Here is a 15470-nt window from a genome sequence, read left to right on the forward strand (position 1 = left end):
CTCTTAGCAGATCTCAAGTATACAATACCGAAAATATTTACTCTTTGACTACAACCTCCCTCCAAGTCCTGGGCAACCACCATTCTACTCTCTGTTTCTAGAAGTTTGGCTTTTTTTTTTTTTTTTTAAGATTCCACATATAAGGGACACCATAAGTATTTTTTCTTTGGCTTTTTCTACTTAAACATAACCTTCCAGGTTCATCCATGTTGTCATAAATGGCAGGATTTCTTTCTTTTTTATGGCTGAATAGTAATATGATGATGATGGTAATAAAATACACATACCATGTGTATATATGTGTGTGTGTGTGTATGTATATATATCTCCTACATTTCTCTATCCCTTCATCTGTTAATGGATGCTTATGTTGTTTCCATATCTTGGCTATTGTGAATATTGCTGTAATGAACATGAGAGTGCAGCTTTGAGAGACTGATTTAATTTCCTTCGGATATATAGCCAGAAGTGGGATTCCTATGGTAAATCTATTTTAATTTTTTGAGGAACCTCCATACTGCTTTCCATAATGGTGGTACCAGTTTACATTCCCACCAATAGTGTATAAGAGTATAAGGGTTCCTTTTTCTCCACATCCTCACCAACATTTGTTATCTCTCATTTTTTGGACAATAAACACTGTAACAGGTAATATCTCTTTATGGTTTCTTTGTTTGTTTATTTCAAAGACTTGTTAATTCATTTGAGAGAGAGAATTCTGTGGGGGTTGGGGCAGAGGGAGAAGAAGAGGGAATCTCAAGCAGACTCTGTACTGAACTTGGAGCCTGATGCAAGATTCGATCCCAAGACCTTGAGATCACCTGAGCCAAAACCAAGAGTCAGAGGCTTAACTGACTGCACCACCCAGGTACCCCTCATTGTGGTTTTGATTTACATTTCCCTGATTAATGATATTGAACATATTTTTATATTTTGGTATTTGCTATACCTATATATCTTTTTTGGAAACATGTCTGTTCAGGTCCTTTGCCCATTTAAAAATCTGATTATTATTATAATTTTTTTGCTATTGAGTTGTAGGAGTTCCTTATATATTTGGGATATTAACCCTTTATTGGATATATAGTTTGCAAACATTTTCTCCTTTATTGTTTCCTTTGTTGTGCAGAAACTTTTTAGCTTGATGTAGTCCTACTTGTTTATTTTTGCTTTTGTTGCCCATGCTTTTGTGTCATATATAAAAAAAAATCATTGACAAGGCCAATATCAAGAGATTTTCCCCCTATATTTTCTTCGAAGACTTTTATGGTTTTAGGTCTTATCCTTAAGTCTTTAATCCATTTTGAGTTAATTTTTATAAATGGTATAAGATAAAGTCCCCATTTCTTTCTTTTGCAAGTGGATATCCAGTTTTCCCAACACCATTTATTGAAGAGGCTATTTTCCCCCATTCTGTATTCTTGGTGACCTTGTTGAAAATTAGTTAACTTATTAGTTGGGTTTATTTCTCAATTCTGTTCCATTGATCTGTGTGTCTATTTTTATGACAACACCATACTGTTCTGATTACTAAATTAAGGTAGCTTGAAATCAGGAAGTGTTATGCCTCTTTTTGCTTTGCTCATCTTGCTCAAGATTGCTTTAGCTATTTTTAGTATTTTGTGGTTACATGCAAATTTTAGTATTGTTTTTTCTATTTCTATAAATGCATTGAAGTTTTGGTACGGGTTGAATTGCATCTGAAGATTATTTTGGGTAGTATGGACATTTTAACAATACGAATTATTGTAATCTATGAACACAGGCTGTCTTTCTGTTTATTAGTGTCTTCTCTAATTTCTTTCATCAGTGTTTTATAGTCTTCAATGGGTAAGTCTCTTACCTCACTGGATAAATTTATTCCTAAGTATTTTATTCTTTTGGATACTATTGTAAATGGGATTTTTTTTACTTTCTTTTTTGGGTACTTTGTTGTTAGTATTTAGAATCATAACTAATTTTTGAAGAGCTGGGTGTCTTAATCTGTTTGGGCTACCAAACAGAAATACTGTAGACTGGGTTACTTATTAACAACAGACCGTGATTTCTCACTGTTGTGGAGTCTGGGAAGTCCACAGTCAAGGGACTGGTAGATTCAGTGTGTGGTGAGAATCCATTTCCTGTTCATAAAATAGTACCTATTTGTTTTGCCGTCACATGGTGAAAAAGGGGCAAGGGAGCTTTCTTGGGCCTCTTTTATAAGGGCACCAATCCCATTCAGAAGGGATCCACCTTTAAGACCTACTCACTTTGGAAAGGTTCTCCCTTCTAATACTATCACCTTAGGGGTTTGGATTTCAACATATGAATTTGGGGGGATACAGATTCAGTCCGGAGCACTGAGTAAGCACTGTGTAAACATAGAGTTAGGTAAGACAATGCTTTATTACTTGATTTTTTTTTTTTGTATCTTAGTAGGTGTATTATATATATTATATGTTCTTTATGTGACATGCATACTTTAGAATATTTTAGATTTACTTTTATGTTTGTGTCTGTATAATCCTTTTTGAAAGGATTCCACGAAGCAATATTTTGTATTATGGTGAAAGTTTTTGTAGTAAGTATATTGATAGAATGTTGACTTCAGCAGTAAGTTGGTAAATTTAGAAATAGGTTGTTGTTGCCTAGAGTAAAGGGAAAATTGGTATTATGTGCAAAAACTCATTCTCACCTATATTCCTGAATCTATATGTATATGTATATGTGTGTGTGTTTATATGCACATATATTTATAGGAAAAGGAATAACTATTTCTAAATAAAATTATCTTGAAAAACCACATCTTCGTACAGTGTATTATGTTTATGCTGGGAGAATATTTACAAATGAGGGTTAGTTATTTTATTAATCATTTTTCTCGGGGAGGGGGAGGAGTCTAGTTTAAAAGGTTGTGCAGGCTGAAAATGTTATGTTAATTATGAGTCAGTTGTACATAACTTGAAACAGATATCATGGCTGCTATCCTCTTTATGTCTGATGACACATAGTAAGTGTTTGCTTACTGACTGGCTTTATCATTTTTGGTCAGGTCTTCTCAGTAGCAAACTACTTTTTGTTATTTTAGGCCTCAAGGAAGGGAAAAATATTGACACATATAAGCCTTAGTAAAATTATTTATAATGTTTCAAACTCTGGAGTGATGAAGAGAAAGCTATTGGCTTTGCCTGGAATGTAAACAATGTTACTTTTTAAGAAAACAAAATTAAGAATCAAGAAGGACTTAATAAGTAATTACTTATGCCTACCTGTGTGCTGCAGGTTCCGGGGAAATCAAAAGTGATATGATATTTAGTACCCCAAAGATTGCTTGAGTGGACAAGATTAAAACCTATGAAAAAATTAAATTCTAAAACCAGAAATCCCCAGAAATACAATGCAGAGTTTAAATAGTTTGTAAATCCCTGCTTCATATGTTAGTCCTGAATGGTTTCCTTTCCCTACATAAAACTGCACAATTGCGCTTCCACCCGTACCTTAAAACCATTTTGTTTCAGGTCAAAGGTTTGTGTTTGGAGTTAAATCTAAGTGAAACAGCACACCATACTAACTCTATAAAGTCAGGCAAGATAAAAATTTTAAATTCAGAAGGATGGCAGGGAAATCTCTGAACTGGTTGGGGCCACTTTCTTTGGACAAAATCACCGCTAAGTCTGCTTCAGGCTCCAGATATAGGTATTCATTTGGAATGTATCTTCCCTGTTTTTTTTTTTTTTTAAATCTATTTATTTATTTTTATTAAAAATTTTTTTTTAAATCTTGCTATTTATTTATATTGAGAGGGGAGGGATAGAGGGAGAGAGACTATAAAGCAGATTCCAAGCTGAGCATGGAGCTCCACACAGGGCTGGATCCCATGACTGTGAGATCATGACCTGGGCCAAAATGAAGAGTTGGCCACCGAACCAACTGAGCCACCACAGCACCACCTTTCCCTGGCCTTTCTGGTCTTCACCGATGGGAGTTTTCCCTGGCAAAGGACAGAGGAATGGGACTCAGGCCGATTGGGGTGTGAGATCAATGTTATAAATCTGAGAATGTACAGAAGAAAAGATAATGCTTTGCATCTTCCTTATGTTGAGATCTTGCCAGTTCGGGCCCTGATCCTAACACTTTTAGGGGTCTCATTGTTAAGGTTCAACACTTAAGAACCCAACTTTTTCTTCCCCATCCAAGGATGCTGTATGCTAATAGTGCCAACTTGCACCTTCCACAGTGTCTCTAATGGCCTTGCAGATTAGTTAGGTCTGTTATTGTGACTGAAATCCCAAAACTTACTGGCTGAGGAAGAAAAATGGACCTTTTGGCTCTTACAGTCTACAGAGCCAGAGTAAGGCTGATTTCTTACCAGTGCAGTTCAACTCAGCTCTGCTCTTTCTCTTGGCTTTATTCTTAGACAGGTTCTTTGTTCATGAATGAAATATGGGCAAGAAGCTTCAAATTTGACATCCTTTCACTTTCAGACAAGAAGCCAACAGTGATTTTCATTAAAATGTCTCAGTGCATCTCATTGGCTTCAGTGGGGTCCCATCCTCATCTCTAGCTAATGTCTGTAGGTCAGGCGAATGTAACAACCTGGTTGGCTTAAGACTGAATCACATGCTTCATTCCTTTAATTGGAGTCCCACCTAAAGTGTATAGCCTAGTATGTGGAAGATTTAATGTCTGGAAATAATAAATCCAGACTTCAGTTAACAACAACAATAATAACTGAACTTCTATAATCATTATTATGTCTGCAAGCTCTATTGTGATTGCCAAAGATTAATAATCTTTAGATAAGAATGTTTTGCTTTGCCTGGTTATCTAAAGAAGTAAAAGGGATGCTGAGCCCTCTATAGTAAGGGCCACAAATGTCCACTGTAGTTTGGTGTCCAAATATTTTTGGCCTCCAGATAATCTCAGGAAGTATGATTGAAGCAGTATCCACAGGCAGCATGGGTGTATGGTCACATAAGGGTGTGGATGGAGTGTTTGAATATTTGTATATTTTGTGAACAAAGGTCAACTTTAAAGCTAGAACTGGGCATTTTTGGTAGGGGATTAGCTAAACACTTTATCTTTGTGAGATAATTTGACCTTTGGTTAACTCTGTAGCTCTGTTCTTCTGGAAACCTGAAAATGATGAAGTGTCAATGTTATTTCTAGGCAACGTTGCTTAGGGTAAAAATGGCCCATGGAAAGTAGGAGAATTTCTCTGGTTGGTCTGACCCTGACCATGCTCTCTAGGAGGAACTGTTTGTCCATTTTCCCTATGACCCTGGATTTGGGGGAATCTCTAGAAAGTCCCTTCCCCACCATCCGTCGTATTCAGCTGACGTGAGTGATGAGGGGTAAGCCCTTGTTGGTCTGGAGTGAGAAGCCATCATTTGGGGCTCTTCTGAGTGTAATGATCCTTATAACTGGGCATAACTTTTGGGGGAACCCTGGAAATTACATCTGTGAAATTGTTACAAAGATACAGGCTCCTGGAGGAATAATGGTTTTAAGGCTGGTTGCTCTTGAACTTGCTTATGTTCCATTCATTGTTCTTGAGCTGTTACCTCAGGGCCAGACATAATAGCTCCTGGTTACTGTGTGGACTGTGTGGACTGTTGCACAAGATCCTATGGAAGAGTAATCCTGATGCTGCCCTGCTGGCAAACTCTCTGAGCTGACCAGTTGGCTATGATAGTCTTGTGTCTGAATGTTCACTGGGGCTTAAGAAGAACCATTGGTGGTATTGCAGACACATATGAAAATGCACCTGAAACAAGTCTCAGATTCCTGATACCATGATATGGCAGAGACTGGATAACTGTGTTTTACACCTGTTTCCTTTTCTTCCTGGGCACAAAGCTAGCTTCCATTTCCCAGCCTCTCTTGTAGCATGTGTGATCATTTGAGTTTTGACCAATGGAATGTGGATGGAAGTGAAGAAGAGTACTTCCAGATCTGGCTCATAAAAATTTTCCCTGTGCCATCTGTATCTGCCCAATAAATGCCCAGGACTCTAAGCCTCTAGAGAAAGGTGAAAAACTTTCAGATAGGGTCCCTGAATCACCATGTAGAATGACATCTGCAATTGGGAGCATCCATTTAGACTTCAAATGAATAAGAAACACACCATTATTATATTTAGCCAGGGTGATTCAGAAGCTTTCCTGTGAAATCAGCTAGTACTTCCCCAACTAACAGTTGCTAACTAACAACTAACAGTCTTCAGATCCAGAAATTTTAACATGATACATTAAGGAATGCAGGCTTGCCACATTTCCAGGAATAGCTTTAGTTGTTTTTTTTTTTAATTTTTTTTTTTTTTTTTTTAGCTTTAGGGTTTTTTAAACCCCTAAAATATAAGCATAAGATGTATGTTTACATCATGAGCTGATGATTTGGAAATAAGATTCATTGACTTCTGAAATGTTAAGACTTTGGGACAGAACTCCTTGTTGTAAGTAGGGGAAAATGGCTGGGAGGAAACATTTGTATGAATATTGCTCTATCTATAATAACACCATCAGTTTCTGCCTTGCTAGTTCATAATGACAGAGAAAGACTGCAAATTGACTGTTATACTGGAGAAGAAAGAAGTTTAACTTTTTCCTCTTCTATAGCCTCCAGACTAAATAAGGGCTTCAGGGAGCTTCTAATCCATTGTTGTTTATAGTCCTGTTTCCTACACTATGGATGGACAGCCAGTGCAACTTTAGTCCGTGAAAAAAGGATACTATGGCCAAATAAGTTAGGGAAATAATACATAGAATATTCTCCCAAGAGAGTCTCTCAATGCATATCAGCATGTGTTTTTAACATCATAAGTTTATAATCAATAAGATTATAGTTACATAGATACAATGTAATTATATGTATATTATATGTATATGTAATTATAGTTACAAGATATGTTATAATTTTAATATAGTTTATTAAATTATTTAATTTCTATTTTATTAAATTGTTACAGTTTGAAAAAAATTATTTTAAGTAGGCTCCATGCCCAACATGGGGCTTGAACTCATGACCCCGAGATCAAGAGTCACATGCTTTACTGACTAAGCCAGCCAGGCACCCCTAAATTGTCATATTTTTATTTATAAATAGATAGCTCATGTTGGGTGTTGTAAACTACCCCCAAATCTCTTTAATATAGTAAAGGTTTATTTTTCACTCACTGCAGTTCCATGTGGGTCAGTGGATGGTTGGGAGAGCATGGCTCTACCCCACTGTCATTCAGGGACCCAGGCTTCATGCACAGTGTGGGGCTTCAGAATTTTTCACTAGTTACTTTGCATCCAGGTAGCAGGGAGGGAAGTATGGGGAAGGCACACATGCTCTTTACTACCTTTGGAGGTGTTTCTTTTCACTTCTTCTCACATTCCATTGATAAGAACCAATCCCAAGGTCTACCTATGGGTAAGGGTACTGGCAACCCTTTAGCTGTCACAAGTTCTGTTGAACTTGTTCTGCTGAACCCTAAATATTTATTTTCTCCCTTTTGCCCTACAATAAATGTATATTCACATCCCAAGGAAGCTACCTAAAGTCCCGTGTAGTCACTATGTCAGCTGAAAATCCAGGATTTTTCACTGATGCATAATTGTCTCTGTCAAAGGCAAAATGAGAGACACATGGTGGTCCCTAACCCACAGCAGTTGTGAAATACTTTGGGTCATTCGGGTCTGAAGCTGCCGTCTCATTTCACTGATCTGGCCTTGATTCTGCTCTCCAGGAGAAACTCATTTGTTCTTTGTTGCCCATAGCCCTGGCTCTGTCCTCTGAGTGTATCCCTTGTCCATTACTTTTTCAGACCTCATCTGAAGTCAATGGTGAGGAGTCCGCCCACCTTGGCAGCTGTGTAGACCTTGCAAACCATGTCCCAGCCATCTTAGTCTGGAGTCCAGAATCTGGCTGGATGTGCAGTTGAGAGCTCAGAGGCCCCACTGTTTGGGGTGATTGGGCTATTAATGACAGTAGTAACAAGGTTTGACATTTCTCCATTGCTTCTGGTTTCCAGATGCTTTTATATACATTATTGCATGCAGTCCTCAAAACAACCCCATGAGTGGGGCTGTGTAACAGTGAAAAAGAAAAAAAAAAAAAACACTGGTAAGTCTAAAGTGAATTATTAGAGGTCCATTCACAAGGCAAGAAAGAAAACTTACTTTATGATTTGTTTCTGCTTTATGGATCTCCCCCCTCCCCCAATCTGGGCTGTTTTGTGGGCTAATGATTCAATCTGTTTATTTTGTTAAAAGTCTATCCTCAGATTTAATGAGCCATCTATCTCTTCCCAGCAAACAAATGACTTGCTTTTGGTAAAGGAGACTGATAAGGTCCTTCTTATTCTGAGAAACTGTATTCAAGTCTGAAATACCGGATTCCACCCTGCTCCCTCCTCTTTACAGAATCACGGGATTTCAGCTCTGGAAGGCCAGTAATACTGTTCTAGATCCATGACTCCTTCCGTCTTCCTCAGAGGCTGAGACGGTTCTTCAGAGGTACCTTCATGGGCCATTTCAGAGCCAGTGAGGCAGGGGGGAGGGGATTTGGGAAAGGTTCATCAGTTTTGGCTCTGGGCTTTTTAATCACTCCTCAATCAGGGCAACCTAGGTTTGGACTGTATTATTAGAATAAAGTGTTCAGCTACTAACAAAACTTGTAAACCATGGTCATTAGTTAAATACATTATATCTCCGGATGAGAAACTTGAGGTCCAGAGAGGTTAATTGACTAGCCTGAATGCACACAGATGTTCCCTGGAGGAACTGGGATTAACACTGTGTTTTCTGAATCCCAGAGAAGCAGTTCTGCTCTGGAGTGGTTGCCTCTTACTTCTCTTGGTGTAGCATCTGGTCAAAGATAAAGGGTGGGAGTCAGTGACTGAGAGCATGGGTAACTTGGGTAGGCAGCTTCAACCTCTTGCTCTTGGTCTCCCAAGTTCTCACTAGGTGAAATAGGAAGGGGGCTAGGCTTTCCAGGGCAGGGCTGCTTTGTGAACGGCTGGTGGTACATCCTGCTAGGATCTTGGCAACTTTCAGGCAATTTCATCCGCCCCTATTTATCAAGGACTGTCTGAATTCCTTTTGCCATTCTGTCTCCTTGTCCTGCGTGCAGTTAGTGAACGGTGCCATTTAAAATCTCAAGTTGGAGAGGACAACAGTATTGTCCTGTCAATTTTGGGCTTTTAGAATGCTGTTTTTCCCAGAATCTGAAGATAGAGTGGATGGAGCTCAGCTTGATTCTGTCTCAATCCATGGTCTAAGAATATTGAGTATGCAAGAAATGGCTGCTCTGTCCACCTCTCCTCCCCTACCCTTCTCACCACGTAATATTTACTTCTGCACAGGACTAGGAAAGAGCAATTGCTTTAAATTCAAATTTTCTTTTATTCATTGACAAAATACCTCACTGTGTCTTGTTTAAATGTGGCTTTTCACACAGTTGCAGCTTTTGTGGGGGGAGGGGCCTGAGTAATTTCCTTCTGTGTCTTACTGCCCGGAGGAGAGGAAAACAGAGCACCAATGTTTGGAATGTCAGTGACTTGAGAAGTTCTAGCAGGTTGGTTACTTGTTCCGACCACAAGGTTTGGTTCCCTTAAAGACTTGAATTTTGGCTGTGAGTAGGAGAGGTTTTCTGCAGGCCAGGGGATGGGCCCCCGGAAATGGAAAGTGGTGTGGTGTGCCCCCTAGATCTTCCTTACACATGCCCATCTATGTTCAGGTGAGAGCTGGGGCTCTGCTGCATTAGAAAGGTCCTATGGGTTGGTATCCATCAGGGGAAATGATCAGGGCAGACTTTATTGGTGGGAGTTTGTCCATGTTTTAAGAATTCATGCTTATTTACTTTAGAGTTAGAGTCACTTTCTTTGCTGTTTATATTCCATTTTTAATTCCTTTTCTGCCCCCTGCTTTGTACTTCCGGTTTTTGACAAGTGAACAAAAATTCTTTTTAATAACTTTTAAAAAGGTATTATAATGCTGTCCAGAGAGGAAGAAGTGATCAGTTGACGAACAGAGAAACACTGAGCATTTGTTTTTATTTGCTCAGTACTAAATCTCTATCTCCCCCACAACCTTATTCTCTCCTAAATGTGTAACAACAAAGTAGGAGGTAATTTTTATTTTTCCCAGTGTGCCTTCAGGGAAATCCCTTTTAAATGTATGGATTTTAGTCCAATGAGGGATCCTCTTCCTTTGGTCTGCATTTTGCATATCGTCTGTTTCTTACAGGGCTTCCGTATTGTCTCAGGCTCCACTGGAAATGCAGCAAGGATTCCTAGCACATCCCAGTTGCCATAGCAACAGCAGTCTTTCCCATAATGAGCTGCATCATCTGAACTGATGTCACAGCATCATGCAGCAGGTCAAACAAGGCATCTCCTAGTATTGCATCCTACAGATGTGCTGTAAACATCAAAAGGAGATGGTGGGAGAAGGAGATGGTGAGTGTTGAACGTCTGGGCCTTAATTGCAAGGCTGTTTTGTTGGTTAGTCGGTGTCTGCTAAGGCGGAGATGGGGGGATGTTGTCTGCTTAAAATGGACTGGGGAAAGAAGGCTGTTTTACCTAAATCTGTTTTTCAGGCTGCTGGGTTAAGACAAAGGCCTTTAAGAGTCATAGAGGAATCATAATATGTAGAATTATTCTTGTTCCATCTCTGCCTGTTATTTTTGGTGTTCTCATAGAATTTTTCATAAACATAAGATAATTTTCGATTGCAAAATCCCCAATAGGCTCTAAAACGAGTAGTTCACAGTATTTCAGCATTGTAAAGATACAGATTTCTTTTTTTATGGGACAGAGCTAATTGGTCCCCTATTTGCTCTTGTGATTTTTGAAATATTTAGTGATTTACAGTATGAGATTTAGTATTTACCTCGGTTGGGTTTCATTTTCTTCATGGCAAGGAATGAATGCTGAATAAGCATTTGACATACCCCTGATGTGAAAGGGGATCACTTGCATGTTTAACACAGAATTTATGAAAAGCACGAAGATCCAAACCAAATGAAATTACTTGAGCCTTTTGATTTATGTGGTAGTCCTTCAACCCCTATCCTTCATAGTTAGTTGAAACCCTAATATTTTCCCATCTCTAGCTAGTCTCTAAAACAGCTGGAGTTGTTTGCAGGTGGACTTGTAACAAGTCTGCTCTCTGCGGCAGTTGCAGTGAAGGGTAACGCCGATGAGAGCCTCTGGAAGTGCCGGAGGTGCTGCTCTTAACTTTAGCCGGAATCTGGTAAGACATAAATAGCAGGGTTCTCAGTGACTGTGGCAAATACAGATCTCTGGGCTTAGTCATAACCTCAACTCAATCCTGAAAGTCCAGATAAACATGTATCATGTTCATTTCAACTCTTAGCTATTTCTCAGGCATCTTTGTTTTGTGTGTGTGTGTGTGTGTGTGTGTGTGTGTGTATTTTTATGCCCCCCTCTAAAAACTGTGGCCTGACAGTGTCAGATAAGGAGCAGTGTGTTGCCTTTTGTTTTGGGAAATGAAATGGATTTTCCTGGTGCAGCTGATTGCTACTAAGAGAGAGAAAGGAGGAGGCACATGTCAGTTCAGTTGATCAATATGTCCACTTGGAATCAGGGAGTGGTCTTTTGGCTCAGTGCTGCTGAGTTGATAGTTTTTATTTAAGAAGTCTTACAGGAAAGAATGGCAACCTCCGAATTTTTCTTCTTTTAGGCTGTTTATTGAGCCTAAAAGAGATGTATCCTAGAGGCAGGAAAAGCAATACCTCTAGCTAGCTTGGAGTGATTCTTTTTTTTTTTTTTTTTCCCAATTATATTGGTCCCATTAGGCACTAGCCGCAATGAGAGACCTTAGATTTTAATTAGTTTGTTTATACACATCACATACTTACTACTGTCGGTCCTTTAAGCTTATGTGGCTGACATGCAGCTATTTGGGATGGGAGAGGTCAGCTCAACCTGTTTTATTGCAAGCACTTAGGAGCATGAATTGTTCATTGCTGCTTTTTTGTTGTATAATGTGAACAGAAAGCTTTGCCGGGACTGCTGGGTGTGAACGCAGCCAAGTCAGAAGCTCTAAGGTGACAGGGAGGAGTCCTAGATGGAGATGGGGGAAGGGAAAGTGCATCTGGTTGTTGGATTATGAATCTGGAGAAAACCAGTCAGTGCCCATTAGAATTCTTTTAAAGTATTACTTCCAAGGAAAAGCAACGAAGAAAGACTTGTTTGGTAACATGAATTGTTAGGAGTAAAAATAACCAAAGGCAGCATTTTAATGAGTTTTCTATTTGCTTAATTTTTGTTTCTTTTGTCTAACACTGTGTTCAGCTGCTTCATCATGGGTGATTTTTACAATTACTGGAAGTCACGGAAGCCAGATTCCTTAAGGGCAGTGTTAGAAAAAGTGGAGTCATGCTTTGAGGGTGGGGAAGGCGCTGGTGGGTGTGGGCTGATGCAGTTGTCTGGTGGAATATCCTCTCTGTTCAGAGGAACCTGTGACACCCCCCCCCACCCCTGCAAGTATTCAAAATGCAGTTACAGTTCTCCAACTTTATGCTTTTGTGCTCTTTTTGCTCTAGGAGAACAAAGCCCTAGTAATGAGAGCTGTCATCCTGATGCTCAGTTTCTTTGCAAAGGGCCACAGCCTGTGCTGCTCTCTGATGAGCTGTGTGCCTTAATTACTTACTGGCTAGGGCTATTTCACTTGCCTTAGTTTTAATATATCCCCAAGGGGTTGGATGGGGCGTGTGTGTATGGGAGGAAGGGAGAAATTGCTCTATAGCTGCATTTAGTGGCTTTTCACTGAAACTTTCTAGAATTTAGAGAATATTGTTTCATAGTGATGAGTGAAAGATATCAAGACCATGTTTACAGTGTGGCCAAGTTTCCACCATGGATGCCTCACAAGAAGTTAACCTCCTCCATGCTTTTGGTTATGGCTTTTTTTTTTTAACCCCCTGAATCACAAAGTTGCAAAGAAGTTAGTTATTTGTGGGAGTGACGAAAATAGAAATCAAAATAACAGTCACATCTGTTATTTATTCAGTTCTTACTATGTATCGGGCACTGGACCTAACATTGTTTATATCTTAGTTGGCCCTTATAATGACACAGTGAGATACAGAATAATAATTTCACTTTATAAGATTCGGTGATATTCATGTTTCGCAGAAACCAAGTTTAGCCAAGTTAACAAATTTGGCTAAGGCCATGTAGTTAATAAGTGACTGGGTCAGAATTCCAAACAGATGTGATTTGACTGTGATGCCCACATGCTTACTCACGGACATCTTAGTTTTATGACATCTTAACTGTGTATACCACATAAATGAGTCACCTTTACTCTATCAAACTCATCCCACCCTTCTCATTCTATTGGAAAATCAAAGTTCACATTGCACATGTGGAATGAAATCCCATTTATGACACCAAGTTCAATTTTACTACAGGAAAGAGCTTGAATTTTGGGGAGGTCCTTTACCGATCCTAGAGATTTAAGTAATGCAGTGTTGATGCTCAGGAACTATTGCCACTACCCTTGCTTGACACATCTTTCTAGCAGGGTCTGCATATGGGAAATGCTACATGAGTGAGGGTGAACATTATGGAATTGTAGTAAAAGTTGGTCTTATCTAGGTCAGTAATGAATCAAGTTTGTTGTACCTGTCTTATCAGCTGCATATATAGTACTCTGCCAACTTGAAGATGTTTTCATTCCCTGGTAATACCAGGCAAGGAATAGAAGAGGTGACTTCTCTCACAGGCAGAAGGTGTACTCCAAATCCATCTCTTGCGTCAAGAAGACCAAAAGAGAGTTATTTTGCTGAGTATCTTAGTGGCTGAATCCAAACGCTGCCTATCTCTGACAAAGTACCAGAATAATGGGGTTGTGCAACATCCTGGAAGCCTTGTGTTTGAGGAGAGCTGATACAGTCATCTCTGCATCATCTTGCCCATCCCCAGCTCTCCACGCCCAGTGTCATTATGGGCTCTGAGGGCTGTTCTTTGTTTGACTGTGGGGCTAATGTATACACTGACAGCACATTGATATTGATTCTGGTATGGTGAATACTTAGAAATATCATTCCACTGAGCTCATTAGCCTTTTCTAGGTTCTGGGAAGAAGTTAACCTTTGTCCCAGCTTCCTCCAAGGAGGCCCAAGCTTGTGTCTGTGTGAGCCAAAGAAATGAGAGACTGATAGAAAGGCAGTAGAGTTACTGGGTACAGTGACTACATGAGTTAGATTATTAATTGGAAGTTAGGGAAGTTGGTAGACCTGCTATATGTGTCTGATTTCCTCCTATTTCCAATCCTAGAATCAGTGAATTATAATTTGTTTTGATCCTATGGATTCAGTTCAATCCAACAAGTACTGTTGAGTATCTACTATGTACCAGGCAATGTCAGGGAGCATAGCAGTAAACAAGACAGATGAACGGGTAAATTTATGGTGGGATCATTTATTCACTCTTATACTGTAATACTACTCTTTCTATTTAGTTCCATTCCACTTATTAACAGATTAATCCATTATTTCTATACATCTATATAGGTAGGTGCATATGCATGTATGGTCTAATGTTTTTGTCTGCTTTTCAGCAAGAGGTTATGCTTCAAACTCTTCTAGCCATCTTGAAACTGGATGCTTTGAGTCACAAAAAGAAATGGGGAGAGAATGTGGAATCTTTAGAACAGGGTCTTAAGCTGGATAATTCATGGGCAGAACATTGCAGCTTCTTTTGTATACTGCTGGGTCAGGCTTCCTGGGCTTGGAACCTGTGCGTACATAGGGCCTGTGCTAAGAAGGGTCCACAGTTGATTTAAAGTTCTATTGTCACCATCTTGAAATTCTTTTCTTTCTTTCTTTCTTTTCTTGGGGAGGGGGAGAGCGCATCTTGAAATCCTTTTTTTTAAAAAAAATCTTTTAAAAAAAGATTTATTTATTATTTTAGAGAGAGCAAGAGAGAGTGAGATAGAGCTTACATGCACATAGGTGGGGAGGGGCAGAGGGAGAGTGAGAATCTCAGGCAGACTCCCTGTTGAGTGCAGAGCTTGATATGGGACTCAGTCCCACAACCCCAAGATCATGACCTGAGCCAAAATCTAAAGAGTTGGAGGCTCAACTGACTGAGCCATCCAGGCACTCCCATCTTTAAATTCTTAATAATTTTTTAAAGATTTATTTATTTGTTAGAGAGAGAATCTTCAAGCAGACTCACCTCTGAGCGTGAAGTCTGAAGAGGGGCTTGATCCCAGAATCCTGAGATCATGACCTGAGCAAAAATCAAGAGGCTTAACCAATGGAGCCACCCCGGTACCCCCTTAATTTTTGAGTAGGGGGTTCTGTGTTTTCAGTTTGCACTGGACACTGCAAACTTTGTATGTCCTGTATGGCCATTTTGATATAAAAAAATTGACACACAAATCTGAGTTCCAAGCTTCTCTTTGTAGGAATTATGTAATGTGGCTCACTTGGCAAGAGTTGACATAGCAGTATTCTCCAATTCATCAAGG

The 15470-nt window shown here is 39.4% G+C and overlaps 1 protein-coding gene across 2 annotated transcripts in view; it reads left to right on the forward strand.

Annotated features, from left to right (window-relative positions):
• Positions 1-10272: 10272 nt before the first annotated feature.
• Positions 10273-15470, forward strand: part of AKAP6 (A-kinase anchoring protein 6) — a 461709-nt gene continuing 456511 nt past the window's right edge. For both annotated transcript variants that reach the window (XM_059373059.1, XM_059373058.1), the window contains exon 1: positions 10273-10423. The gene's annotated coding sequence lies outside the window, so the exon portion shown is untranslated. The remainder of the gene's footprint in view (positions 10424-15470) is intronic.

This window comes from Mustela nigripes, chromosome 13, assembly GCF_022355385.1.
Source record: "Mustela nigripes isolate SB6536 chromosome 13, MUSNIG.SB6536, whole genome shotgun sequence".
Lineage (NCBI taxonomy): Eukaryota > Metazoa > Chordata > Mammalia > Carnivora > Mustelidae > Mustela > Mustela nigripes.